This window comes from Rhinatrema bivittatum, chromosome 4 (assembly GCF_901001135.1).
Source record: "Rhinatrema bivittatum chromosome 4, aRhiBiv1.1, whole genome shotgun sequence".
Taxonomy (NCBI): domain Eukaryota; kingdom Metazoa; phylum Chordata; class Amphibia; order Gymnophiona; family Rhinatrematidae; genus Rhinatrema; species Rhinatrema bivittatum.
The window spans coordinates 130,384,209-130,411,605 of record NC_042618.1 but is presented as its reverse complement, the minus strand read 5'-3'; the positions used below and the strand labels follow the sequence as shown (position 1 = coordinate 130,411,605).

The 27,397-nt window shown below is 42.8% G+C and overlaps 1 long non-coding RNA gene across 1 annotated transcript; it reads right to left on the bottom strand.

The window, feature by feature from the left end:
- Positions 1–980: 980 nt before the first annotated feature.
- Positions 981–26,570, bottom strand: LOC115089404. Its single transcript, XR_003856085.1, has 2 exons — positions 26,350–26,570; positions 981–1,095 (listed from the first exon to the last, which is right to left on the bottom strand). It is a non-coding gene; the product is annotated as an uncharacterized LOC115089404 (long non-coding RNA).
- Between the last annotated feature and the right edge of the window lie 827 nt (positions 26,571–27,397).

The following is a 27,397-nucleotide window of genomic DNA, read 5'->3' as shown; positions in this document are numbered from 1 at the left end:
TATGATACAAATATTTAAATACTTCCAAGGTTTCTATGCCCCGGAGGCAGGCCTCTTTCAATGGACCAAAGGCTTTGAAATGAGGGGTCATGGGATGGAGGTGAAAGGGGGTAGACTCGGGAGTAGTCTCAGGAAATATTTCTTTACAGGGAGGATAATGGATTGCATGGAACAGCCTTCCAATGGAGTTGATGGAGACCAAAACAGTATCTGAATTAATGAAAGCATGGGATAAATACAGCAAGCTCTGAGGGAGGGATGGGAATTGTAAAGCTAAATTAGTTGGATGGATGAGCAGGCTAGGTAGGCCTTATGGTCTTTTTCTGCTGTCATGTTTCTCTGTTTCTATATAAATGAAAGTTAAAATATAACTTTAATGAACAGGAATAAAACAAGAGGTGAACAAAGCACTATATAACTTTGTCTCTATGAGAAAAATCCTCTAGCTAATCCTCAGTGGCAGATAAAATTGGAGTGACAGTGTCCCTATAGTAATCTGGGTTATGTGGCATCGATCTTGTATCCAGAACGTTTTCATGGATGAAGAAATGACCAACAATTTGGATATCCACTTGGCAGAATTATTTGTAAACCAAAAAGAGTAGGGATAATAGCAATAGATATCATAACCTGTGTGGTTGTCGGTATTATATGACCCAGCTTACTGCATTCCTAATGGAAAGGAATGAGCAAGGATAAAGCTGAGCTTCATGGTATAATGTAACCCTGTTGCTTTGTATGAGGCAGAATAGAATACCTTTTTTTTTTCCCCTGCTGTTTTGTTTTTACAGTAAATCAGTGAACAGTAACTTGGTTAAAGTCCACTTAGAGAAAAGAGGAGAAAAGACCTCCTGTTAGTGCTGAAACGTTGCCTCATAAGATATCGCAGAAAGGATTAAAAAAAAAAAAAAGCAGTAGGGCACAAGAAACTACAAACTATAGGAACTTTTCAGCAATTTGAGAATGAAAACACAGCAACAGAGGTTGAGCTCTTTAATTTTTCCTCCCCTATCCTTCTCTTCTCTTCTTGTTTTTCAACCTATTGCAGCAGGGCACATGGGAGTGGCCGTGTACCAGCAGTAATCCTGCAAGCTCCTGCAAAGAAGGAGAAAGAAAACAAAAAAAAAAAACATTACAGGAAGAAAACTAGAGGAGACAGTGCATTCACATCTTCAAATGTGTGTGTGTGTCAGGGTGTGTGTGTGTGTGTGTGTGTGGGGGGGGGGGGTATTAGCATTTCATTTCACACCATCTCTCAGTTTCCCCTTAGTCTCTCCGTTAACACTTAAAAAGAAATTGCATGCTTTGCATATTAATAGAGAAAGCCACAGTAGTGGCGCCTGCAGTGCTGGAGATGAAGAGAGCACAAGCTAGCAATAAACCATTTGGCTTGGCATTTGTGTTGCCAAAACTGAGTGGGAGAAGGAAGTCAGAAACAGATTTACAGGGCATTGAGGCAGGATTCGTCTTCTCAACCAGCTTTCACAAACATATGTATCTACAGTACTGCTGCTATCAGAATTTGTAATGCCATATATTGAAGTACCTGATTTACTAATTTATTTGGTTGTGAACAAAGAATGGGGAAAACACTTTTGGAAGCAATAATGTTACCCAATTATCACACACAAGTGTGGAGAATTCACAGCAGATGCCCAGCAACATAAATACTGGCCACGGATGGCATATATGTATAATTCTCTATCTTATCTTCCAAATACCATAGAACTCAAGCTATTTAGCACTGTGCATGAGAAGCCATGATTGCAATAAGTTGAATTACATAGAGCATGACTCAGCAACACCCCCTCCCTTTTCACCTGCATACTAGCAGAGTTTGAAAACATTTGGATCGGCATCCTGCCCCCTGCTGCTCAGAGTCAGAGTACACTGCCTTAAAGAGGCTTCAGCTTGCTGGGGGGGGGGGGACGACTTGAAATCTTGCTGCTGGATAGAGGCATGAGAGATCTGCTCTCTGAGGAACAAGACAGAAATGCTGCAAGTAAAATTGCTGTCTCTTTACATATATGTATCCCAAGAGATAACTGTCATGGCCAGTGCTAAATCAGGCAAAATACAAGCAGCTTTAGATAGGTTACATGGCATCAAACGGTCCAAACAGGATCTTCCATCACAACAGAAAATGATTATTGGCAAGGAAATTGAAACTGAAACCTCCCTTACAGATCATGAAAGAGCTACTATCTCTGAAGGCATTAATTACTGAGAATTATGGTGATGATGGGGGGGGGGGGGGGGGGGGGCGGATGTTGGCCTAGCATTTTCATCCTGTTTCTTTGGACTTTCAGCTCAATCAGAACTGGCCTCTACTTGGCAATGGCACCATGATCCTTCATTCTCAACTATCCAGGGATTTTCCCCTATTTTTATATCCTCCTTTCAATTCAGCCCAGCCATTACAGTGACAGTCCTTGGCCAGGGGCCTAGAAATGAATGTGCAGAGGGGCATAATCATTGCAAGAGTTCAGCCAGTGTCATTTTTGAAGATGCTGGGAGCAGGATGTAAGGCAGGCTTTCACTCTTCTGTCCCCATCTGCCTTGGGCCATTTTGGAAGAGATAAAGAGACTGGAGAGGGAAGAGAACAGTAGGCTTTTCATCATGTTTCCAGCAGGGTGAGGAAGGGCAGAGGCCAGGCCAGCATATTCTTCATCTTGTATCTGAGAGGTTGGGGAGGGAGGCAGAGAGGGGACCCATTGGGGAGCCCAGTGGACACCCACCTACAGGATATGTTTTGGAAGGGAGTGTCAGGGCTTGGATGTCGGGGTCCACTAAGTACCCATCATCATATGTGCGCTGTGTTGGGACCATCAAGTCTATTCCTGCTTTGTGTGTTGGTTTGGGGGATCATTGGGGCTTACCATGCTTTTTCTTTTTGTCAAAGGGGATGCTGGGAGTAGGAGCCTCATCCATTCTCTTCTGGCTGGTGCTGGTTTAAATGCGGGATTTGTTGACAGATAACAAGTATATTATTGTGGGCATGGACCCTTGGACCAAGGTGGAGTTGGTGCAACCTGCGGTCCCCACCATCGATTGGCAGAATCGGATGAGACGGAGACCCAGCTGGAGCTTCGCCTATACCCACCCTCGTTCCTCTTGGGTTGAGCCTTTGGGTGCCAGGGATGACAGGTCTTAGGAGGGAGCCTCTGATTATGGTCAGAAGATCTGATGAAGAGGCTGGGATGAAGAGGTGAAGTCAGAGTCAGGCTCGGGTTACTGGCAAGCAGCGTATGGAGATATCCAGGATGCAAGCAGAGTCCGAGGCAGGCGGCAAGCAGGACTTTCCAGAAGACAGGCTGTGGTCTGAGGCAGGCGGCACGCAGGAGTGTCCAGAAGGCAGGCTGAGGTCAATACTAGGTATCCATCTAAGGGAAGGCAGGACAGATAGGCAGAGCAGGAAGGCGAGGAGCACCTAGGGAGGCAAGGTACACTGAAAAACAGAGGAACAGAAGACTGACCACAGAACTAATGGACAAGATAAGGACCACAAGAGCTGAAGAACCAAGGCGCTGGCACTGAAGACAAGAACAAAGACCAGGAACTGAAGACAGGACTGCAGACTGGGAACGCTGAGGCAACTCACACTACAAGGGCCTTAGAAGACCTGTTGTCGAGGCGAGGAGGAACTGAATTTGTGGCCTTTTATAGGCCTTCCCTTGTGAGGTCATCATGGGGTGCCACTGGCCTTTTTCCATCACAGGTCCTTTAAATGAGAGACCAATGTGCTTTAGGAGGGCCTGGGAAATGTTTTGGCAGCGTCTCAGCACAAAGACTGTTGGTGGCATCCTGTCCCACTGGGAAGCAACGGCCCACCGTGCTGGAGGAAAGAGTGGTCAGGCAGTGTCGGGAACCAGAGGCTGTGGCTCGGAGCTGAAGGTAAGAGTGGCGGTTCGTGAGGGAATCCCACAGACCACCAATCGCAACAGTTAGCAAGTAGCTCATTTAAAACAAATCAAAGAAAATTCTTTTTTCACTCAGCAAATAATTAAGCTCTGGAATTCATTGCTAAAGGATGTGGTACAGCAGTCAGTGTAACTGTGTTTAAAAAAGGTTTGGATAAATTCCTAGAGGAAACATCCATAAACTGTAATTAATAGTAGCTTGAGAATTATTTATTGTTTGGGTACTTGCCAGGTACTTGTGACTTGGATTGGCCACTGTTGGAAACAGGATACTGGGCTTGATGGATCCCTGGTCTGACCCAGTATGGCATGTCTTATGTTCTTATGATATTATACTTTTTAATATATTTTATGCAACCCCTGCTTGGGGGCACATAAAATAAAGTCTTGATGCTGGGGTTTTGCTATCCAGGCACAAGCTTTGTGGGTTGGATTGTGGGTTGGAATGGACCTAGCTCAAATGAAAATGAGATATAATATTCTGCAGGACAGGGAAAAAGAAAACAAAAAGCTTTTCATCTCTGTGACAATCTAAACTGCTTTCCCAACTTTGAAATATCGACACTCCTTAGCCCTATTCAGAGTGCCTCTTTTCTGATTAACTAACATCCTGGAATTCACAAAGGTAATTTCACAAAATATAATGGGGCGGATTTTAAGAGCCCTGCACGCCGGTGCACCTATTTTACATAGGCCTACCGGCGCGCGCAGAGCCCCGGGACTCGCGTAAGTCCCGGGGTTTTCCGAGGGGGGCGTGTCAGGGGAGTGTCGGGGGCGGGCCCGATCCGCGCGGCGTTTTCGGTGCGGGACGTAGCGTTTCGGGGGTGGGTCCGGGGGCGTGGTTATGGCCCGGGGTGGTCCAGGGGCTTGGCCGCGCCCTCCGGACCCGCCCCCGGGAGGCGTAAATCCCCCGACAAAGGTAAGGTGAGGGGAGGGCAAAAGAAAGTTCCCTCCGAGGTCGCTCCGATTTCGGAGCGGCCTCGGAGTGAACGGAGGTAGGCTGCGCGGCTTGGCGTGCACCGGCTATACGGAATCAGTAGCCTTGCACGCGCCGATCCAGGATTTTAGTGGATACGCGCGGCTACGCACGTATCTACTAAAATCCAGCGTACTTTTGTTTGCGCCTGATGCGCCAACAAAAGTACTCCAAATTGCGCTTTTTGAAAATCTACCCCAATATAGTTTCAACTGTCAAATGTTATTGTATCTTCTAGGGGTTACCAGCAGTAAAAATCAGCAATCATCACAAAAACAACTGTAACCCCTTTTTTGGGGAGTGGTAAATCCCTTCAGAGCCTATAAATAATGTATCTGTTGGGGCTACTCCAGTTAGCATTTCATATGCCACGTTGACTCTCAGTCCCTAGGGGGGATTCTTTTTATGGGTGGGGGAGCTGTCGCTTATGGCCCAGACAATGAAAAAAGATTACCAGTATATATCTTAGAAGTGTAAGTGCTTCCCATGATGTGCGATGCAGTAAGAATTAGACATGACCAGGACTGGGTATAAAATAATAATTTATTGATTCATAAAGTCCATTGTCCAAAAATGAGTGTACATCTGACTGTTGATACAGGGTTCTGCATGGTAGATAGGTGTCATTATAGACATCTGGGTAGAGCCCATGGTGATTTTAAATGTGCAGACTCTCCCAGCAGCTGTTCCCTGGGAGTCCTAGTGATAGGGTCCCCTCTGCATTGCAGAAATCCTACCTTCGGTCATCTTCTCCTCCTCGAACACCCAGCCTGCTCTGGTCCCTTGATGAGTGAAAATCCAGATGGTATCCCCTGATTCATGTTCTTCCTTCCTTTAGTCAGTTGTTACTTTCGTCCTTGATTGTTTCTTTTCTTGTGGGACTTCTCTAAGGGAAAAGTTAGCAGGATCAGGCTTTCAAACAGCTCGGAAATCCCAGTGGGGAAGGGGAATCCAAAAACATTCCCACTTAACTCAAAGTCCAAAAAATACTTTAAATTGGATATCTTCTCTGCCTTCACTGTCTCTTGCAGCAGGATCCATCACTAGTGCTTGCCTGCCTAGGGTTTAGAGTAGGCTCACAGGTCTTTGTGACAGATTAACTTATTTAAAATATGTTTACTCTGTAGATATAGGCGACTTGAGCAATCCATATCTTCTGAAAAAAGCAAGAGAGTCTAAAATTTTCAAGATGTAAACAACCCGATATGTGTAACTCAAAACAGGTTTCCTGCCCTCCCATCCATATCTTCTGAAAAGAGCAAGAAAGTCCATGAATTTTCAATAGATGTTGCAAGCAGGTGTAAAAATAGTAATACACAAGTAAATTGACAAATGTAAGTAAGTGCTGGCCTCATCCAGATGGCCTATTCATTGTGCGTGCACCTGAAAATGAAAATACTTGCGTACTTTTTAATTTTATAAAATAAAAATATGCTAGTAGTGGCTACTTATACCCGTATATGCTAATTTTTTCACACATAAAGGTGAATTTTAAAAGCCCAATGTGTGCTAAAACTGGGAGATATGTGAATGTTAGGCCGGTGCACGCTGAGCAGATTTTAAAAGCCGCCCGAGTATGACTTATCTCCCGTTGCACACACAAATGAAAAGTTACAAAAAGGTACAAGGTGTGGGACTGGTCTGGGTGCGGCATGGGCATTCCTGGATTTCAAGTTCAAATTAGCACGGAAATACTTAGGGGTAGATGCGCGCTCGTTACCCAATTAAGGAGCAGAATGGGAGGGAACTTTCCTACTCCCGACCCTAACCTCCCTTCCTCTTCCCCTCTCCTTCCCACCCTTTAAAACCTTTTTTTTTTACCTTTTAATTCAGAGCCCGACCTGAAGTAATTTGCATGCGCTGGCAGCGAGGAATGGCGCTGTCCCACCCCGCTCCGCCCCCTCCCGGCCCGCCCCTACCCATCCCCAGGACAGAGGCTTTGCTCTTGTGCACATAACGGGGGTTACGCGGGCGGCAGGGTCTCTTCTAAAATGCACTCAACGCGCTCAAGGCCCGGCCATTCATGCAACCCCCGTTTTTTACACACGGGGGGTTTAAAATCCGATCATTAATGCGTGCAGGCGCATGGCGGGGTCTTCTGCCACTTCCTCCATACTTACAATTCCTCCATAACTGATAATACTGATTTAAGTACTGTAAGTTACTTCTGCTATGGAGGAAGTATAAGTAATAAAATAAAGATAAATAGATTGGCGGGGTTTTAAGAGTCGAGGCTAATAGAGGAGAAGGGAAGCTTTAAAACTAGGGGGGGTTTAGAAGTCCTATTCCTTTCCTGGGTGAACTGGGAAAACTGGTAATGGTGTCAGCGTGCATTTTTATTAAAAAAAAAACTACTTACTTGGTAGAAGTGGCATTTGCGTGCATAGGTGCATATCCACTTAAAATTGCATGCACATATACATGTGTTCAGGCTATTTTATAACATGCACATATATATACTCAAGAATATCATAAAATGACTGCATCCCTGGGCACAGGCTGACGAGCACGTGCACATGTGCTTCTATGTGCATGCACATGTGCTCCTGTGCTCCTGTGCGCCTGTTTAAAAGTTACTGTCCCTGTGATTTGAAAATTCATCCCATAGTGTAGGCTTCACCTAGAGCAAAGTCTGCAACCTTTAAAACAGAAGAGCCATTTCATATTTTTTTCTGTGTCCAAAATATTTTCAGAGGTACAATCCTGTCTTAAATTGGGACCCTCATGTGAACTGCTTATAGTTCCTGTCGCAGAGGCTAACTTTCTCTCAGTCCTCCCTCACCTCCAGTAATCTACACCCCCCTCAGCACCCAGCAATGTCCTGCTCATGCTCACTGAACCCAGCATTGTCTCGCTGTCAAATGCCTTTTTTGCTTTTGAGAAAAAAGAAGAAAAGAAATCAAGAGTACACACCATAAGTTAGAAAAAATGATTTTAAAGGAAAACTTAAAATATTTTAATACATTTGGAGGTCAATATCCAGCAAACAGCAAGCGGACAATTTATCTGGCTAAAGATAGCTGTTTCATCTGTCATGGATATTCAATGGAGTGCTGCCGATTAGGCGCTCCAGTGTATAAAAGCCGGATAAAGTCCTAGTTAGGAAGATAACTTATTTGGCTAACTTTAAGACTGCTCTATCCAGCTAAGTCTGAATTTTGGAGTTAGCTAAATGAGTTATCTGGCTAATTTAACTCCACCCCAGAATGCCTCTGAAATGACTCCAATTTATCTGATTAAAGTTTATCTTCTTAAAAGGTAGCCAGATAAATCAGAAGCATTCAAAGAAACATGAAATTGAAAACTATCTGAATAGTGACCTCAGCTTTTCTTTTGTATGCTAAGCAATGTAGAATTTTATGCAGATATATGCATGCATACCTTAGAATCTTGAAAATTACCGTAGGATTATGTAACTGTTGCCAAAGAATTTAACCCTAAGCCATGGCGGAAAACGAAGGGGGTCTTGATGATACTGTTTCCAAATACCGGCCTCTGTTCTCTCGTCTTTGTGTTGTTGTTGTTGTTGTTGTTGCACATGACTGTAACCAAACCTCCATCCATTCTTCTGAAAACATTTCATTTCAGGAGTTTAACACCATTTACATAGCATCTTCCTCATTAATGGATGGGTCTTGAGAGCCAAGGAATTTGTGTGTAATAGAGGCATTGTTCAAGTTCACTTGAACTGAAGGTTAACCTGCAGTTGGCTCCAATTGTATCTGAGGTACCCTGGTAACAGAGAGCCTTATTACAAAAGATTAATGAAGTTTCCAGCAACAGGCAGCCTTTGCATTTGTTTCCTCAGAAGAGCATTATATTTCAGATGTTACAGATAAAAACTTAACTATACGGCAATGCCTTGGTAACTTTTTTCTGTGATCATGATGATAGTGGTGGTGGTGATGGTATCATCACATATCCGCATATCAGGCAGGCAATTGTGTAAAAGGCCATTTCTGTGGGTAAAGCATTGTTTTACGCACAGAACTGGCTTTGATAATTACTTTCCCTGAGTTTACACAGACCACGCTGTTTACATCTAGCCAAAAACAGGTACGACTAACATCTGTCGCCTTCCTGTTACATATCAGGAAAAGTGCCTTTGCCAACCAATAACATTAAATTAGTTTTGTGAAAAAAAGACAAATCTTCAATGTATGACACACAACTGATATTTTATTAAAAGGACAAATCACTAAATGGCACATATTTTTAGAATGCATGTTAAAAATCTATATTATCAGCTGATTCAACAAAGTTTAATGCAATTTGATATACCATTATTCAGAAAAGAAATCATATAAATGTATCATTAAAGTCATAAATCATCACATATACAATATAAAAAGAAACAATATAGCATTTAACATATATAATAAAACCCAAATCATTAAAAGCCCCCCATCCCCCAGGATCCCCAAAACATACTAAGGAACTTCTAAATAATATCTAACACCTAAGCATACTATGAAACATCTATAAAACATAAAAATAAATCTAACATGGAATTACTCTACTAGTAGCCTTACAATAAAACTCATCTAATAAATAATCTAAAAAAGAGCAGATTAATCTGACAAAGTATTATTTGATCAGAAGCCCATCCAAAATATAATTCTCAGGGCAAGCCCCTGCCCTTTATTTAAAAGATTTCATTAAAATGTCATGTACTGAAATCTCCAACAATTATTTTCAAGTCAGACTTCTAATGGGAGCACATTCCATATAAAATGGAGTCTGATAAGCAAATGAGCACCAGGTCCTTTCCAGCCTAATGTCCAATGGTAAGGGGAACCTAAGCAGTTCCTGTTGTGATGAACAGAGAGTTCTTATTAGTTTATATGGAGATTGCAATCCGTCAAATAATGTGGCACCCTTCTAAGCAGAGTTTCAAATTAAGCATAGAAAGAATCTTAAATGTAATTGTGGCCCCCACCAGCAGCCAATATAGCTCCCTTAATTGCAGGGAACCTTTGTCATATTTAGATGATCCAAGGAACATCCTAGCTGCCATACTTTGTAAGAACTATAGGTGACTTAAGGAAGTAGCAGCAATCTTTACATATAGATTGTAACTTCGAAACAGCTGCGTAGGCGCACATGTACATGTGTATGCCGGCTCGCACCAAAGGACGCCGCCATATTATAACATACATGCGTACATGTGTGCATAGTATAAAATAGGCTGTACACGCATACATGTGTGCACAATTTTATATGGACATGCGCAATTGCGCACAAATGCCGCCTCTACTGCGTAAGTGGGAGGATTTTATTAGATACACCCGCCGATGCAATTATCAGTTTCCCCAGTTTGTTCCCAGTTTGCTCAGGTAAAGGATAGGACATCCTAATCCCTCTAGTTAATTAGCCTCCCTTTTACTCTGTTTGCACCTACCCTTAAGAGCTCGCTGACTAGCCTAGTTTTTTTTTTGTTTTAGGACTTAAACACCATTGATGGCAGAAGTACAGTTACACGGTAGGGGACTCTGGCACGCACTTGTGCACATATATATTTATTTGCTGGTTTCATTCATAAATCCTGGAATGCCCGTACCCTGCCCAGCCCATGCCCCGCCAAATTTTATGTGAGACGTGGGCTAGGCAGGGCATGGGATACGCATAGATGCAGGCACCTTTTAAAATCCACATGCTGGCCTGATTTCTGCACATGCCTCCCAGCTTTGGCACATGCCGGGCTTTTAAAATTCAGCCTAAAATGAATTACAGTAGTTTGTCTGTGAAACAACAAAAGCATGGATCAGAGTTATTAAATCCGCTTTATCCAGAAGCAGTTTTAAACCCTGAATAATCTAAGATATTACAAAGTAGCTAAGGAGAGGTAGAGTTTGCACATATTCTTCATTAATAAATTTCCCATAGTAATTGGCCCATAGTACAAGGGCTCGTTTGCATAAATGAGGCTACCTTCCACCCTACAATACAAAAGAAGATTCTAGTGGTCCCTAGCTCTTTCTAGCCCCACTGAGAAATACAAAATGGTTCCACTTTGTGGCATACTGTCATTTAGCACCAATGTTGCAGCAGCATCCAAATTTACCATGCCTCAGTGGCTCGGATAAATATAGCAGATCTTAGAGGTAGATTTTAAAAGCCTTGCGTGCGCAAAGACGGCCACAAACGCACATAAGTGTGCTGTGCAGGAGCTACGCAAATTTTAAATAGCCGGGAAGTAGGCAGAAAAGGGGCAGGGCATGGGTGTTCCAGAGGTGAGACCAGCATTGACGTGCATAACCCCCAATTTTCCCTTAGATGGCATATAACTTTGCTACAGCGCCTCAGTAGGCGAAGGAGTCCAATGTGAAAGAGAGAGCCTGACACTCAATATATGGACCATTGTAAGGCTAAGGGGCACTTTGATTCGGGGTGAGTGTTTGGGAAGTGGGTTGAGGTTAGGGGGGTAGTATTACAGACACATTCAGAGGTATTCATTGTACAATTGATATCATTAAGGCATTTTAGACCTTTAAAGCGCTGAAAATTCTAATAAAAGGAGCTGATTTGTACACTGCAGCTAGCAGAGACTGCAGTGTACATATCAACTCCTTTTCATCGCTTATAAGGACTAAAATTTTTTAGTGATGTCAACTTTGCGATGAATAACTCGGAATGTGTCTGTAACACCACCCCCCTAACCCCAACCCACCTCCCGAAAACTCATTCCGAATCAAAGTGCCCCCTTACAATGGTCCATATATTGAGTGTCAGTCTGACCCTTATAAAGAGTCTCTCTCTCTCTCTCTCCAGACATATGCATGTGAACAGTATTTTATAGCCTACGCAAATACTTTATCTTTGTGTTCAGTGAGATATGCAAGTTTATGGGCGCACGCGTGACCCTTTTAAAATCTACTCATTAGTGATAGGGCAATAATAGATAATTAACTCATCATAAACATAACTGAATATTTTCCATGCTTGTATGTGCTTTTATTATGTACATGTCACATTTATCACGTTAGTGACTAGCCCACTATTTAGCATGCATATGAAAAGCCTTTAGTGTGCACACTAAGTGACAGTGGACATTAATGACTCCGTTCTATAGTTGTATACACTGTATAACTGTAGTTAGGGTAAAATTAATCAAATTCTGGAAATGATGCTAATTGTATATTTTGCACTAAATATTTAAGGAAACAGTTTCAGTAGGGTCCTCATAGCAAAAGTATGTACATACTTTTAAGCCCACACAAAACAATCCCATTTTCCAGTTTAACGTACCCATGCCCATTGTGTTTGAATATCGACTCGTTATGTGGCTAAAAGTATCTGCATACACATATAAAGCCTGAATTTAAAAACCATTTACTCAAGTAAAACTGGGATTTATTCTAGTAAATGCAGTTTATTGAGAGTAAGTGGGCTTTTGAAAATTGCTACAATATATACCATTGAATTGTCCATAGGATTTACTCACGTACTTGCACTTTACTTGAGAAAATGGCTTCTGAAAATTGCTATGACAGTGTGTTACATTTATGCGTGAAACTCCTTTGAAAATTAACCCTAAAGACGGTAACTTTCAAACTGGCACGCAAGCGCACATGTGCACGTGTTCGTTGGCCTGCGCCCTGGGACGCAGCAATTTTATAACATTTGCGAGTATATGTGTGAATGTTATAAAACAGGCCGGACCGTGTACACATGTGCATGCAATTTTAAGTGGATGCACACTTATGTTGTGCAAAAGCCGCTTCTACCACATAAGTGCGGGGATTTTAAAAGACACACTAGCTGACGCCATTACCAGTTTTCCCAGTTCATTCCCAGTTCGCACAGATAAAGAATAGGACTTCTAAATCCCCCCCCCCCCTTTTTTCCCCTGTTAGCCCCCAAGCCTTAAAAGCCTGCCGATCTCCCTATTTATTTTTATTTTATTACTTTCATGTCATCCATGGCAGAAGTAAAGGGACCCTGGTGCACGCCTGTTCATATAAGTATTTACATGTAATTTTGAAGTTGAAATGCAGAGATGCGTCCATGCCCTGCCCCTTCTTTGGAATTTTTCATTTCTGTGCGCAGTGAGAGATACATTTTTAAAATGCACTTGGAGGTAGATCTTAAATAAGTACGCACGCGCATACTTTTGTTCGCGCATCCGGCGGGAACAAAAGTACGCCGGATTTTATAAGATACGCTCGTAGCCACGCGTATCTTATAAAATCCGGGGTTGGTGTGCGCAAGGCTGCGCAAAATCGGCAGCCTGTGCGCACCGAGCCGCGCAGCCTACCTCCGTTTCCTCCGGAGGGAACTTTCCTTCCGCGTCCCCCCACCCCCAGCCCTACCTAAATCCCCTCCCCTACCTTTGTTGTGCAAGTTATGCCTGCTTGAAGCAACCAAAATGTGCAGCCAAGCCGTACATTTTACTCTCAGACATTAACTCCTGCCAAAGGAGTTAATTTCAGCCAGCACCGGGAAAGTGTACAGAAAAGCAAAAAGTGTACAGAAAGTGTACAGAAAAGCAAAAAGTGTACCGGGAAAGTGTACAGAAAAGTAAAATGTGCAGCCAAGCCGTACATTTTACTCTCAGAAATTAACTCCTGCCAAAGGCAGGAGTTAATTGCAGCCAGCATTGGGAAAATATACAGAAAAGCACACTTAATATCATAGCGACTTAATACCATAGCGATATAAAGTCGGAGACCCCAAAAATAAAAAAAAAATAAAAAATCTGCCCACGGTCCGCGGGTTGGAAAATGGACACTCAATTTTGCCAGCGTCCGTGTTCCGAACCTGTGGCTGTCAGCCGGTTTGACAACCGACGCCGGTAAAATTAAGTGTCGGCTGTCAAACCCGCTGACAGCCGTCACTTCTGCCAATAAGGAGGCGCTAGGGATGTGCTAGTGTCCCTAGCGCCTCCTTATTAGCGCGGGCCCTCATTTGAATACTGAATCGCGAGCCCAGGAGAATGGCCTGGGCGCGCGTTGGGAGAGCGGGCGCTCGCCTCGGAGCGCCAGCTCTCCCGCGCAGTTAACTGAATCGGCCTGAGTGCTTGTAGGCAAACTCCCCATTGGGAAGTCTATGCACAGAGTTAAAAATAACCTTCCCATGTGTACTTTGTGGGGAGAGCCCAAGTATCACCTTTCCCCCAACATTGACCCTATTTCCTGCAGGAAAAGGTACACATAATGTGGACTTCAAACCTGTTTTTTTTCCACATTGGAGGGACCAATTTTCAAAGGGGTTTTCACTGTGAGGATTGACCCCAGAAAATCTGTTTAAAAACTGTTCCCTAAATGTTCTCATTTGAGACCCACCAGAAAATGGAAATTAACTCAAAATACATGTTAAAATGTGGTACATTTCATATTGTTAATGCTGCACACATGATCCTATATATCTGGTAATATTATTTAGAAATTGCTGCCTTTTGTCTCTCTTCTCCTGGCTGAGTTCCCACAGTGATAACTTACATGTCCTGACCCCTCTCTTCCATTGCTCATCATCATGCTCACAGCTTTGTTTAAAACCCACATCTTCCCAAAAAGAAATCTGCAATCCAAGTTATTTCTGTTTTTTTTTTCAGGGGATCAGAAAAAATAACTACTGATTATGCACATAGACAATTTTTAGTTTGCTTTTCTCTCAAATAACCCTGAGCTTAACATTTCCTGGCAGGCATTTGCATATGTTTTTCTAGGATCCTATTTAGGTCCCTGGTGAGTCCTCTTTTGGAATACTGTGTACAGTTCTGGACACTGCACCTTCAAAAGGATTTAAACAGGGTTGAGTCAGTCTAGAGGGGTGGCTACTAAAATGGTTAGTGATATTTGTTGTAAAGCATATGAGAACAGACGTAAAGATCTAAACGTATATCCTAGAAGAAAGGTGAGGTAAAGAAGATATAATAGAGGCATTTAAATACCTCAGAGGTGGCAATGCACAGGAGGTGAGTCTCTTTCAACAAAGAGGATACTCTGGAATGAAGGGCTGTGGGATGAAGGTGAAAGAGGGGTAGACTTCAAGAATTAAGAAAGGTGGAAGGAAGGCAAAACGATTACCGTCACGGTTAAAAGGTGAGGTGAAAGAGGCTATTTTAGCCAAATAAACATCCTTCAAAGGTTGGAAGAAGGATCCATCTGAAGAAAATAGGATAAAACATAAGCATTGTCAAGTTAAGTGTAAAACAATGATAAGACAGGTGAAGAGAGAATTTGAAAGGAAGTTGGCCATAGAGGCAAAAACTCATAATAAAAACTTTTTAAAATATATCCGAAGCAATAAACCTGTGAGGGAGTCGGTTGGACCATTAGATGACCGAGGGGTTAAAGGGGCTCTTAGGGAAGATAAGGCCATTGCAGACAGACTAAATGAATTCTTTGCTTCCGTGTTTACTAATGAGGATGTTGGGGAGATGCCAGTTACGGAGATGGTTTTCAGGGGTGATGAGTCAGACGAACTGAATGAAATCACTGTGAACCTGGAAGATGTAGTAGGCCAGATTGAAAAACTAAAGAGTAGCAAATCACTTGGACCAAATGGTATCCATCCTAGGGTACTGAAGGAACTAAAAAATGAAATTTCTGATCTATTAGTTAAAATTTGTAACCTATCATTAAAATCATCTATTGTACCTGAAGACTGGAGGGTGGCCAATGTAACCCCAATATTTAAAAAAGGCTCCAGGGGCGATTCGGGTAACTATAGACCAGTGAGCCTGACTTCAGTGCCAGGAAAATTAGTGGAAATTATTCTCAAGATCAAAATCGTAGAGCATATAGAAAGACATGATTTAATGGAACATAGTCAACATGGATTCACCCAAAGGAAGTCTTGCCTATCAAATCTGCTTCATTTTTTTGAAGGGGTTAATGAACATGTGGATAAAGGTGAACCGGTAGATGTAGTGTATTTGGATTTTCAGAAGGCATTTGACAAAGTCCCTCATGAGAGGCTTCTAAGAAAACTAAAAAGTCATGGGATAGAAGGCAATGTCCTTTCGTGCATTACAAACTGGTTAAAAGACAGGAAACAGAGAGTAGGATTAAATGGTCAATTTTCTCGGTGGAAAAGGGTAAACAGAAGAGTGCCTCAGGCATCTGTACTTGGACCAGTGCTTTTCAATATATATATAAATGATCTGGAAAGGAATACGATGAGTGAGGTTATCAAATTTGAGGTTGATACAAAATTATTCAGAGTAGTTAAATCACAAGCAGATTGTGATACATTACAGGAGGACCTTGCAAGACTGGAAGATGGGGCATCCAAATGGCAGATGAAATTTAATATGGACAAGTGCAAGGTGTTGCACATAGGGAAAAATAACCCTTGCTGTAGTTACACGATGTTAGATTCCATATAGGAGCTACCAAGCAGGAAAAAGATCTAGGCATCATAGTGGATAATACTTTAAAATTGTCGGCTCAGTGTGCTGCAGCAGTCAAAAAAGCAAACAGAATGTTAGGAATTATTAGGAAGGGAATGTTTAATAAAAAGGTAAATGTCATAATGCCTCTATATTGCTTCTTGGTGAAACGGCACCTTGAATACTGTGTACAATTCTGGTCGTCGCATCTCAAAAAAGATATAGTTGCGATGGAGAAGGTACAGAGAAGGGCAACCAAAATGATAAAGGGGATGGAACAGCTCCCCTATGAGGAAAGGCTGAAGAGGTTAGGTCTGTTCAGCTTGGAGAAAAGATGGCTGCGGGGGGATATGATAGAGGTCTTTAAAATCATGAGAGGTCTTGACTGAGTAGAAGTGAATTGGTTATTTACACTTTCAAATAATAGAAGGACTAGGGGGCATTCAATGAAGTTAGCAAGTAGCACATTTAAGACTAATCGGAAAAAAGTCTTTTTCACTCAACGCACAATAAAGCTCTGGAATTTGTTGCCAGAGGATGTGGTTAGTGCAGTCAGTGTAGCTGGGTTCAAAAAAGGTTTAGATAAGTTCTTGGAGGATAAGTCCATTAACGGCTATTAATCAAGTTTACTTAGGGAATACCTACTGCTATTAATTGCATCAGTAGCATGGGATCTTCTTAGTGTTTGGATAATTGCGAGATTCTTGTGGCCTGGTTTGGCCTCTGTTGGAAACAGGATGCTGGGCTTTATGGACCCTTGGTCTCACCCAGCATGGCAATTTCTTGTTCTTAATGATGTAAGGAAGTATTTCTTTACAGAAAGGATGGTGGATGCATGGAACAGCCTGCCAGTGGAGGTTGTGGGGACATGGACAGTATCTGAAATCAAGAAATCATGGGATAAGCACATGGGATCTCTGAGGAAATGGTAGGGATAGTAGAGTTGTGTAGATGGGCAGACTAGATAGGCCATATGATCTTTTCCTGCCATTACGTTTCTATGCTTTTATTTTCAATCTTTTTTTGTCCGGTGCAGAGAGTAGGAAAAATCATTTTGAAAAATTACATCATCAGTGTTTACACAGTTAAAGTGAATTTTAAAAGCCTAATGCACACAACAATCAGGGGATGCACAAATATGTTGGGCTAGCGCACACTGAGGTAGATCTTCAAACGATACGCGAGCACGTACTTTTGTTCGCGCAGCAGCGTGTAGCCACACGTATCTTATAAAATCCGGGGTCGGCGCGTGCAAGGCTGCGCAAAATCGGCAGCCTGCGCGCACCGAGCCACGCAGCCTGCCTCCTTTCCCTCCGAGGTCGCTCCGATTTCGGAGCGGCCTCGGAGGGAACTTTCCTTCGCCCTCCCTTCCCCTACCTAACCCACCCCCCCGGCCCTATCTAAACCCCCCCCCTTACCTTTGTCGGCAAAGTTACGTCTGCTGAAAGCAGGTGTAACTTTGCGCGTGTCTGCCGGCAGACCCGCTCCGTCCTCCGGTCCCGGGGGCTGGTCCGGAAGCCTCGATCACGCCCCCGGGCCAGCGCCACGCCCCCAGGCCCACCCCCAAAATGCCGCGGCACGCCCCCGAAACGCTGCGTCATTTCAGCAACTCCCCAGACACGCCCCCTCCCGCCCCTTTTCGAAAGCTCCGGGACTTACGTGCGTCCCGGGGCTTTACGCACGCCTGCGGCCTATGCAAAATAGGTGCGCCGGCGCGCGCAGGCCTTTTAAAATCCACCCCACTGGGTGGGTTTTAGGGTTGTTTTAGTGTGCCGGTTTTCCCGTCCTCCCCCGATTTACGATTTACACGATATTTTAAAAAACAAAACCGCGATTATCCGATTCCCTCCCCCCCCCAGCCAAAATCGATAGTTAAGACGATCGATCACACGATTCACATCTCTAATATATATATATCCTGCATTCCTGATCTGGTGTTAAAGTCTTTTGCCAACCAATCAGCTCTTGAACAAGTTGCCAACTGGTAAGGCACCACAGTGCCAACCAGTGGCTCAGACACATTCTGCTGTTGTGCTGCAGCTCATGTGCTCACGTACTGGCTAATTTTAAAAGGAACGCACATGCGTGCGAATGGAGATATGCTGTGATTTTAAATTGTGTGTGCAAGTATGCGTGTATCATTTAAAATCCCCCTGCTGCCCATATGTGTGCTCGTAATCTTAAGAGGCAACTTGAGTAAATGTCCCATACGTATTTCTGCTAGGGCAGGAGGAAAAAAACAGTTTTTGCAATTCGTCGACCAGTTTGTCCAGTTGATATTAAGGTCTTCAAGACCCCTCTGGTTCTTCATCCTGTAAGCCCCCTACCTGACCCCAAACCTTCATGCTATGCTGAAAGCCCTAAAACTCGAGATCTCTAGACTTGCTCCTCATCAGGACCTGCAGCAAAGTTACACAGATAACACATGGATACGTGCCAAGGTGAGCTTTTTTAAAATTCGGAGGTATATACATACATCCAAATTTTAAAAGTCCCACTTACATAAATTTCAGAGGTTACGGCGCGTGGTCAGGCCTTGCGAGTGCTATGTGCATTTTCAAAAGGGCCCGGCCACAAACATAACCCCAATTTCGTGCCGAAGTGCTGGTTCTCTCAAAAGGGGAGGGGTGAGGCAGTGGGCGGGTCAGGACAGCGCCATTAGACGCTGTCCCGGGGAAGTTCACGCCAGGAAGATACTTCTGTTCTGGAGGAACAGTAAGTATTGAAATAAAAAAATTTGGGAAAGCTAGGTAGGAGTTAGGGGTCAAGGTGGAGAGGGGAAAGTGGAGGAAGGTTAGGTAGGGAGGGGGGGTAGGGAAGTTCCCTCCCAATCTGCTCCTTAATTGGAGCTGACTGGGAGGGAACTGGAAAAAAGGACATTCGCGACACTGTGCGTAATTTGAAAATACCCCCCCACCCCCACACACGAGTCATGGGCCCATTCACACATGCGCACGCAGATGTTAAAAGCTGGCACGAATGTGTGCATGGACATCGTATTTTATAACATGCATGTGGCTACGTGCGAACATTATAAAATTGATGCGTCCATGTGTGCGCACCGGTCTTAAAATTGACCCCATAAGTCTTAGCCCCGTACAGGTACTCCCATGCCCCACCCATGCCCCATGCCTTTTCTAACCCCTTATTATTGACACACGCATGGGTATGTATGCGCGTAATTTGTGGATTCTTAAAATTCGCGTTGCTCACGCACGGCCCACATATGCGTGTAGGTGGCCGTTTTTGCACGAGCAACATTTTTAAAAGCTACCTCTCAGGAGTTAATTTTCAAAGGAGTTACATATGTAAATGTAACATACTATCGTAGCAATTTTCAAAAATACATTTATGCACTTACACAGTGCACTTCTGCATCTAATACTTATTGACAATTCAATGACATATGTTATAGCAATTTTCAAAATCTCACAGCTGTAAAGTACATCTACATATGTAAAACCCAGTTTTAAGCATATATATCCTTTTGAAAATTACCCCTAGTGAGTGTCCCCTGCATCATTGTATAAGGTTTTTGCTTACTGCCAGCCCTTAACCAGCCTGCAGCACTCCCTCCCTTTCCCACCTCTTCTCAGCGCCCCCACTTTTCAGGAGACTCACTGGTTCCACAGCCATCTGCCCCTCTCAGAGCTCAGCCCAGCCACCTCAGACAGAAGCCTCACTAACAATGCTCGGGCATTTCCTCCTGGATCACTGCCTCTCTTTCTGTGACTGTAGCTTGCCTCCAATTCTCCGTACTCTCCCCCCCCCCCCCCCCCCCCTCGCTACTCCAAGTGCTTTCCCATTGACTGTGTGCTACATGGTGTGCTGCTTTTACAGTTATGGTTTTCCAGGCTCTGCCCTGCCTACTTACTCCTGGGTAGAGAGCACCAGAAGTGATCCATGCCACTGGATTCCTCTGGGATTATAAAAAAGAAAATTTAGCCATAGCAAACACTGCACACATCACTGATGTGGCTGAGACTCGAGTCAGCTACCGACACAAAGCTCGAGATGGATTCCTGCTATCTTACATGGAGCCAGTGGAACCAGTGCAGCCAGGGCCGTGCATGGGTATTAGGCCTTGCACCCCCCCCCCCCCACACACACACATACACACCCTAAATACCAAAATACCTTTTATTAGGAAAACAGAACAAGTTAGGCTGCTACTGATCCCTACAAAGAAACTGCATGCTAGCAGAATCCTTCTGCAGAACACAGACAGACCCTCACCAAATACAGAATAAAGAGACCATAAAGTATAAAAAGAAACATGCAGACCAAACTGAACTGAAAACCGCAACAAGCCAGACTCTATATGCAGTACATCAATGGAAAAACAGAAATATCACCATTTCTCATAAACCAACAAACAAAATCAAGAAGTATAAAACATCAATCTTAATAGAGAAAAACATGCTAATAAAAATAATACATCTGTGGCGGAGCTTCACCAGTCATTAACAGTTTTCCCATTGTTTTTTCTAATTAGGCCTAATAGGAGGGTTTTACAAATTAGGATTCCTCCCATTGCTTTAACCCCACCTTTTGGGGAGAATGGCAACTGGGTATATAATCCCAGAAAGCATGCTCAATGCGTCCATGGGTAAGGAGAGTAGGTTGGAGAGATAGATTGAAGTGAGTGAAGGAGCTAGAGAGTTTTCCAAAATCTCAAGATAGTTGTTGGAGAAGTGGGAGATCCCCCCCCCCCCCCCCCCGGATTTCAATTTAGGACACAGAGATCCCTTCAGGATTTCAGCTATTTTTGAGCAGTTTGGTTTAGAAGGAGAGCGGAGTTTGAGATTCTTCCCAGAGTCTCAAGAAGATGCTTTTTGGTGGGCATCTGCTCATCACTTTCAAAGTGGACCCTGAATGAGTTTTGATAGAGATTTTTGGATTCTGAACTTGACCGATCTGAGGGGAAGGGCATAACTCAGGATCCCAAAGGAATGGGGTAAGGATCATATTGCCTGAGCTACCTGAAGAAGCAAGGGTAAGAAGAATTTTGATACTTTTAAAATAAGGACTCGGGGGGGGGGGGGGGGGGCAGGGCTAAACCCTTTTGTGATGTTTCTAAGTTGAGAAAAGACGTTTAGGATTTTGACCCATAGGGGCATTTTGCTGTTTTTGTACTTGGGGACTGTTTCCCCGCAGGTTTTGCGTCTGGAGATATTTTTTTTTTCTGGTGATTGACTTGATGCTGGAACCCCATTCCAGTTATCCTGCATTGCATGGGGAGGACATTTTCTCCATGGATAAGGGTGCAAGGGAAGTGAAAAGGGAACAAATGCCCAAGATGGACAAACTGACAATAATTTTCATTGCCATTATGTTTTTGATGTTTTTAATTTTTGGAATTGTAGCTTGGATCATTCTATTTAGGTTACAGTAAAGCTTTTCATTTGAACACCATCCTTGGACTCCCAGTGAGGGAACTGGATGGCTGAACACTGGTGTGAATCATTCTATCCACCCTTGCTGTTATTGGCTTCTTTGCTCCTTCTCTGGACAGTTTGGCACCTTTTGGAGGTCCTCTACCTTCAGTGTGAGTCTGGAGTATGAGTAGATTTTGAAACAGCAGGGGTCCTGGAAGATTATTCTTCCTCCCTGTCCAGACTAAACCTGGACCCATAGAATCCCTAGTTAGGGCTAAAGCACCGAGAAAGGGGGAACTGCTACACATATTTCAAACAATTGATGAATAGAATATCCAATAATTAAAATTTCACATACAATGTTTAAAACATTTCCTAAACACCAATAAAATATTTCAAAACAGCAGGTGCATCAAACACCCAAGAATTAAAACTAATAAAGATTTTTAAAAATCCCCTACTCTTAAATTAATATATAAGTAAAATGCCTCAGAACTTTTTCTTTTGATTCCAAAAGCCCCGAGATGGTTGGGAGTGAGAGATGTGCATGGTCTTTCTCCTCTTGCTTTCATGCACACACACTTTTACACATACACAAATTCTCACACAATTACTGACACACTTACATGTTCAGGCACACAGTCACACACATTCAGTGACTAATGCATGCACATATGCTATCACACACACTCACTGACTGCCACTTTCTGACATGCTGGCACACACAAATGCTCAATCTCCCAAACTCTTAAAGACATCCATTGACACACAAAAGCTCAGTCTCACACACACTTTTTCGTATGCTCACTGACACACACATATGCTTAGTCATATGCACACACTTTCTCACATGCTGACACACAAATGCTCAGTCTCACACACATTTTCTCACACACTGAGTCACACATGCTTACTCACATTTAGGCACTCACACTCATAGGCTCTGACTGGGTTACTCAGCACTCTTTTCCCATCCCCCAAAACATGTAGGAGCAGTAACAGCAGCCTATTAACTTTTTTTTTACTCACATTGGTAGTTAGGGGGATGCAGGCAAAGCTCCAGGTTAACAAGATCCTGGTGAGCTGGCAGCCTGTTGCTGCGGGTAGAGGCATTCCTTACCTGAAGGAGGGGCAGGCTGTAAGCATCAATACTGTTTTGTTTGGTTTTTTTTGCTGCTGGCTGAGGACTAGGGAGACCCTCAGCAGAGGAGCAGAAGTCTTACAGTATGGAGTCGGCAGTGAGGCAGCAGCGGGAGGCCTTCCGAAGGAAGAAGACACAACCTGAGGCAACTACAGACAGCAGTGGGAAGAAGAGCAGGGAGCTGCCACCATGGGAAACTTAAATAATGGAAAGCAGAGGTATCATTCCACTTAAAACATCATCATAATAAAACCATACTCAGAGAAAGAATAAACATTTCAAAACTGCTGACAAAAAGAATTGCCAATAATTAAAACCTTGTAAAAAATTTTTAAAAATGTCCCAAGTACCAATAAAATATTTAAAACAGCTCTTGTTGTCCATACCTGGAAATGTTTGATTTCCAGTCACCCTGAGATTGTCATGGATTAGTGGGGGAAGGGAGCACAGACATTTTCTTTCTCTTTCTTTCTCTCTCACATACACACACTCTCCAACATGCACACACTCATTTGCTCACACACATTCTCCAACATGCACACACTCTCTTGCTTACACACACATGCTCTCTCAAATACACACACACATGCTCCTTCACATACTTTCTCACATACAACACATGCTTTCTACAGGCAACAGCAGTCTCCTCCTTGGACTCACACAGCATCTCTTTCACACACACACAATTGCTCTCTCTCTCATACACTCACACATGCTGTCTGATAAGGATACACACATGCCCTCTATCTCTCTTTCACACGCACACTCATGCTCTCTCACACAAACATGACATGTACACTCATCCTGTCTCTCACTCATAGATGCACACTTACACTGTGTCTCACACATATGCACTCATACATACTTATGCTGCCTGTCTCACATGCACACATGCACTCATGCCCAGTCTCTCACACACACAAACATACATACATTCATACTCACGCTGTCTCGCATACATGCTCTCTGTCTCTCTCACACACTAAGCACAAAGGCTGTCTTTACATAAGAACATAAGAACATACCATACTGGGTCAGATCAAGGGTCCATCAAGCCCAGCATCCTGTTTCCAACAGTGGCCAATCCAGGCCATAAGAACCTGGCAAGTACCCCAAAACTAAGTCTATTTCATGCTACTGTTGCTAGTAATAGCAGTGGCTATTTTCTAAGTCAACTTCATTAATAGCAGGTAATGGACTTCTCCTCCAAGAACTTATCCAATCCTTTTTTAAACACAGCTACACTAACTGCACTAACCACATTCTCTGGCAACAAATTCCCGAGTTTAATTGTGCATTGAGTGAAAAAGAACTTTCTCCGATTAGTTTTAAATGTGCCACATGCTAACTTCATGGAGTGCCCCCTAGTTTTTCTATTATCCGAAAGAGTAAATAACTGATTCACATTAACCCATTCTAGACCTCTCATGATTTTAAACAGCTCTATCATATCCTTCTTATTTCTTCTGTCTCACAAGGGAACTGACACAACAGTCTCCCCCTGGGCCACAAAGGCCCAGCCAATAGAACAGTTGATACCTCCTCAGTCCTTGCAGCCTCTTCTGCCACATTGGGCCATGCGGCCTTACTGACACAGCTGAAGCCTGCCTCCTTGGCCCATGTAGCCACATTCCTCCTCTTCAGGCCTTATGACTCCACTGAACCAACTATAGACTCTCTTCCTTGGGCCTCCGGCCTACATAGTAATTTCCACCTCTTTGTGCCTTGTAGGCCCCTGCCAACACACCTGCATTGCAGGCTTCTCCTTAGTGGTGCACTGATGGGGCTAATGACACCCCTGATGGAAAGCCTCATGTGAGAAGTGTGACTGGGGGCCTGGTGTTGGTTGCAGCAGCCCTGTAGGCATGGGCCTACTGTGACCAACACTAACCATGTGATGCACTGGACCGGCCCACTGGGTCATGCCAGAAGCCCTGATAGGCCAATCCGCCCCTAATCACCTGCCCACTTAAAATTTAGTGCACATGTGTCCCCAGACAGGCTGTTTTATAACATGCATGCATGTCACTTAGCCTGCTACATTCTTTAAGTTATCTGGTCACACAACCTTAAAACATAATTGGTTATATTCACACATAGCTGTTTAGATTTTAAAGTTATCCAGCTAAATGTAGCTGGAGAACTTTAGGCAAGTATATTCAGTGGGACGTTTATCCCACTGATTATCTGGGAAAAGTTATCCAGCTAATTTTAGCCAGATGACTTGTCTGCTCATCAGCATAGGGCCTGATTTTAAAAAGCATTTACTCATAAGAACATAAGAATATAAGATATGCCATACTGGGTCAGACCAAGGGTCCATCAAGCCCAGTATCCTTTTTCCAACAGTGGCCAAACCAAGTCACAAGTACTTGGCAAGTACCCAACCATTAACTAAATCTCAAGCTACTATTGCTTATTAATTAATAGCAGTTTACGGATTTTCCCTCTAGGAACTTATCCAAATCTTTTTAAACCCAATTACACGAACTGCTGTAACCACATCCTCTGGCAATGAATTCCAGAGCTTAACTATGCACTGAGTGAAAATGCATTTTACTTGAGTAAATGGCTTATGAAAATTGCTATGACATCATGTTACATTTACACATGTAATCCTTTAAAAATTACCCCCTTAGTGACTATTAGCCTCTCTGTGTTCTAACCACTATACTATATTCTCAATTCATTACTGTACTACAAATATTCTTTTTTCAAACAGCTTACACAAAGAATATATATTTTTATATAATGATTTCTCAGATACAAAACTGACAAATAAATCTGTACTGTATCCCTTTAAGTTTCATGAATGGTGACTTCAGATGTCTAAACTGTAGACCAGAATGCCCTTAAAGTGTAACTGATGCATCCTGTGGCTTTTAAAAAGGATTCAGAAGTATGTGCTCATTTTCTTTACTCTTATATCAACATATGCCAAAATCTCCGGAAACTCTGTCTAGAGTGAGGGTTGTTTTGTTTAGTTTATTTTTTCTAAATCTTGTTCCTCAACATTTTTGGAAGGGGTCCTAAGAAAATGCCTAGCTTAAGCATGTGATATTAAAAAATGCAAACAAGACAAACATGCTTCTAGCAGATTTTAAATTAGAATGCCAGATAGAAATTCATGGGCAGTGTAAGAGTGGTTGATTTTAGAGATATGTAATTTAGTTTAAATTAAATTTGTATCCAGTCCTACTTCTTGGGAGATACAGTATTTAATTTGACCAGTTACAACTGGAGTCTTGGTATACTGTGAAAGATTTCAAATGACCAACAAAAAAATGTTGTACTACACGAGCTTCCAAGATCATACCGTCTCTTCTTCATTGCCCTCTGAACATAGGACCTATGTGATCTTGAAAGAACATGGACTACGGCACGTTTATATTGGCTCTTTAAGAGATATCACAACCTACTAATGCTCTAGTTACTATTTTGGGGTTGATTTTCAAAGCCGTTTTTTACGCATAGAACCCAAAATAGACCAGAGCGCTGCGTGTGTAACCCAGGTTCACGTATACTTTTACACGATCTGCAGGGAAGTGTTCTATTTAACAAACAAAAACATCACATACATATATAAATTAAAACATACCTGAAAGTCATTTTGCAGAAGATTCCTGTTAGTCTCAGTGTGCAACTGCAGTTTTGCACTTTAGAAACAATAATCCAGAGACTCGAATCTTGGCATATTGTTGTAAAAGAAGATTTGGTCTAGAAACAAAATGATATTGGCAAAGGCCCAGGACAAAGCTTAAGTAACTAAAGTTTCCTCAGGACAGGGGCTGAGGGAGGAAAATGTCCTTGAGTTTCAGATGTGTGGGTCCAAAGAATAAAACAGATTTTGAAAAAAAAAAAAAAGTCTGAAGCGTGAACACTTGTTTATTGGCAGATGACAACTGGAACTAAAATATAACTGCAGTTTAACTGGTAAGCATAGGAGATGATCATTGTTTCCTTTTTTAAAATATTTCTTGCAAATATGATTTTAGGGTATGAAGAATAAATTTTTTTTCACTTGATTTTATTACCAGTTAAAGGTGCCAGATTTATACAATAAACAGGAAAACTGAAGCATTCCATTTAACTATGGAACAAGAAAAGCAAGTGAAATAACTCTTAAGTCCCTTCATGCTGTACTCCTAATGTGTCTAAGCCCAAGTCTGCAAAATCTGTCTCTTGGAGTTACAACATATTTTCGTTCTTGGCATGTCTGCTGAGACTGTTGAATTGGGGTACCATTGTCTACTACCATGGTAGATGTAGGGATGTACACATATGTGTGGCAGGAAATGGGCCAATTATATTAGCCTACTTAAGAAAGGCCACCCCAAAGAGCCTTTAGAAAGTTATAACTTTTCTATTACAGATCTAACCCACTTTTCAATCATTGACATAGAGATTCCCTAATTCTGTTAAAATGTACTACGCCATCCAATTTTGACTTGATATCTTCTTTTTAGGAAGATTAAAGATGATAGATCAGGTTGTTGTGATTTCCAGTTTGAAGAGTATTTTCTATTGGGTTTTTGCAAAAGTAATTGCCACTTTGGGAGCCTGTTCACTAAAGCTTAGCATGGAAACAAAGGCCATTTAGATTAGAAGTTAACATTCATGAACTTGCTAAGTGCTAAATTTGCCTG